The following is a 3,445-nucleotide window of genomic DNA, read 5'->3' on the forward strand; positions in this document are numbered from 1 at the left end:
AAGTTTTCCCAGCATTCAAAATAGTTAAGAAAATCACATAACATTAAAAAATATGAAAGTACACTGTACATATTGCACCTTTTTGCAAAGCTGGACAAGTATTTCCCATGGCAAGAAACTATAAATAAAGTATGTCTTGTATGTATAGGTACTTAATTTTTCCCCTGAAAAGTCAATGAAACTAGCAAAATCAGAATTTGATGGATTTCTTTCTTCAAGAATTGTTTTTAATAATTTAAGAAGAAAATTCTCAGGTATTGAATAGTCGATGCACAACCTTCTTTCAAAGACTAAAAAAGATTCTTAAATTATGCACCATATTTCCTGGTTACTTTAAGCTTCCCCTCCCTTAATCCCCAATTTAATAATTGTAATTTTAATCTAAAGACAAACAAGGATACCCTCTTGAAACAGTTATTCAATTTGAAATATCTATTTGTAGCTACCTGTTTGTACTTTAACTTACAGAAATGTCTGCATTCAAAAGGGTCTTAATTTTTTCTAGAACCAAAGTGAAGGAAAAACTTGAAAGAAAACTATTTAAACTATTTTACAAAAATAAAAATAGTTCCCAAAATACTTGACAGAAACAAGCTATTTATTCTCATTTGTGTTCCACTGAAGACATTATTGAAACCCGTTCATTTCTTTAGCACAGCAAAACCACATCATCTTATTCCAAATAGTCCACTCTGAAGGTCCTCGGAATGTTTTAAGACTGGCTGGAGCTAGAATTCTGACTTCCATTTGGACCCTGTTCTCCTTCACTGTTTGGAGGTGGTTTTGGTTTAGGCATCTTACTAAGGATCATTGCCATCTCTTTTCTTTCATTAAGATTCTTCCATTGCTCATACAATTTTAAAATAACCCTGATTATTGCCAAAATCTTCTCCATATCAACAGAAAGCTCCGCAAACCACTGTCGAGCATCCTTCTGTTGTACAACACGGGCTACGTGCAGGTAAGCTACAGCTTTCGTAAAAGGAGGACACAGCAGGCAAAGACACGTTCTGTCGGGACCATTGACTATCCTCCACGCCAGGGGAAGCAACACGTCTCCTTGGCCATGTCCTGCACATACTGGAGCAAAGGTCTATAAGGATGACACGCTATCAAGCAACAATCCATTAGTTCTAAAAGGCAGAATTCACATTCTAATATATGGTTCATCCTATAAGGGAATTCCTTTGGAAAGGCATATGAAAATCTAGTTTTTAATACAGAAGTAGCAGCAGAAATCAACCTTGTATTTGAAACTACTCCAAATTCCTCTACTTTGGATGCCAAAAATACGCATTTGGGGGGCCATCAATACAGGGCCTATACTTTTCAAGGACTATCTGGCACAGAACCTTTTGAAATAGACTGCAGCAGTGGCAATAACTTGCTGTCTTAATTTCAGATGCTCACCTAATGCTTGAATAACATTTGTAAAAAATATCTGCAGTTTCCAACACTCTTCTTCTGAGAGAAACTTTAAGTCCTTCTGGCGTTCCTTCAACAGATCTTGTTTATCCAAAATCCACTGTAAATAGTGGGAGCTCTGCCAGAAGTTCCCTGCCCCGCAGAGCGGCTTCCCCAGGGCGACCGATCGACCACAGGGCTGCGCGGGCGGCGGGAGCGGCGGGAAGCCGGGAGCCCCCGCCCTCCTCAGGGCCGACCGGCAACACGCCGCCGCACAAAGCCGTTCCCACCGACACAAGTTCCGGTCCGCCCAGGCGACACCGGAACGAGAGACGGGAGTTGACTCTTGAAAGCAGAAAAGTGACCTTATCATCCATAACAGGAGAGGAAGAGGAGATAGTGGCATGCGATATCAAAGAGAGTGAAATTAGAGGGGCAGGAGAGAGAGTTTCAGGTGAATGCTTTCCATGTTTTTGGTGAAGAATGAGTCAAAGTTCACAGCTGAGAAGGTGGGGGAAGGGAGAGTTGGGAACAGACAAAAAAAGTTTGAAATGTGCCCTGTGTTGAGTGAGACAAAGAAAAAATTAAGAAGGAACAGAAGGACTGACAATGCAATAAAGGGAAATGTGAAATTAGTTAACAAAAATTTGTCACCGCAATTTTGAGATTTCCTCTAATTCCCTTCAGTAACATCTGAATATGAAAACTTTATGTGGTTATTTGTGATATGCAGCTTGAAATTCCCGTGGGGATGGGAATTGAAAGCTAAATACTTAGGGTAGTTCCTTATGTGGAAAACCTCAAAGATACTTAAAAGAACTAGCGGATTAAGAATTGATGCAGCTAGAAATCTTCACCATGTCTTTTAAAAAGTGAGTTTATTGACAACAATGGGCCAAAGAGAAATTCCATTTAAAGTTAGACATTAAAATAGACGATATATAATATAATAAAAATAGACATTATACAATATTTGGGAGTCTACCCGCCAAGACAAACCCAGGAACTATATGAACACAATTACAAAATACTTTTCATAGAAATGAAGTCAGATCTAAATAATTGGGCAAATATCTGTTGCTCATGGATAGACTGGGCTAATATAATAAAAATGACAATACTACCTAAATTAAAATACTTATTCAGTGCCATATCAATCAAACTACCAAAAATTACTTTATAGAACTAGAAAAAACACAGAAAAAAACAAATTCATCTGAAAGAACAAAAGGTCCAGAATATCAAGGGAATTAATGAAAAGAAATGCAAGGGAAGGTGACTTAGCTGTATAAGGTCTTCAATTGTATTATAAAATAGCAATTTCATAACTACTTGGTACTGGCTAAGAAACTGAGTGGTGGATCAATGGAATAGTTTAGGTACACAAGACACAGTAGCCAATGACTATAGTAATCTGCTGTTTGATAAACCCAAAGACTCCAGCTTCAGGAATAAGAATTTACTATTTAACAAAAACTGCTAGGAAAACTGGAAAATAGTATGGCAGAAAATAGGCATAGACCAACATCTTACACCACATACCAAGATGAAGTCAAAATGGGTACAGGATTTAGATATAAAGGCTGATACTACTGGCAAACTAGGAGATCAGGGAATAGTTTACCTGTCAGATTTATGGAGAATGGAAGAATTTATGACCAAATAAGAGATAGAGAACCTTATGAAAGGCAAAATGGCTAATTTTGACTACATTAAATTGAAAAGGTTTTGTACAAACAAAGCCAAACGCAACCAAGATTAGAAAGGAAGCAGAAAGCTGGGAAATAATTTTTACAGCCATTATCTCTGATAGAGGACTCATTTCTAAAACGTATAGAGAACTGAGTCTAATTTCTAAGAATACAAGTCATTCCCCAATTGATAAATGGTCAAAGGATGTGAACAGGCAGTTTTCAGAAGAAGAAGTCCAATCTATCTACAATCATATGAAAAAATGCTCTAAATCACTATTGATTATAGAAATGCAAATCAAAACAAGTCTGAGGTTCCACATCACACCCATCAGTTTGGCTAACATGAG

At 37.4% G+C, this 3,445-nt stretch overlaps 1 pseudogene; it reads right to left on the minus strand.

The window, feature by feature from the left end:
- Positions 1 to 618: 618 nt before the first annotated feature.
- LOC114052848 lies at positions 619 to 1,777 on the minus strand (annotated as a pseudogene).
- Between the last annotated feature and the right edge of the window lie 1,668 nt (positions 1,778 to 3,445).

This window comes from Vombatus ursinus, unplaced genomic scaffold (assembly GCF_900497805.2).
Source record: "Vombatus ursinus unplaced genomic scaffold, bare-nosed wombat genome assembly UNPS02003812.1, whole genome shotgun sequence".
Lineage (NCBI taxonomy): Eukaryota > Metazoa > Chordata > Mammalia > Diprotodontia > Vombatidae > Vombatus > Vombatus ursinus.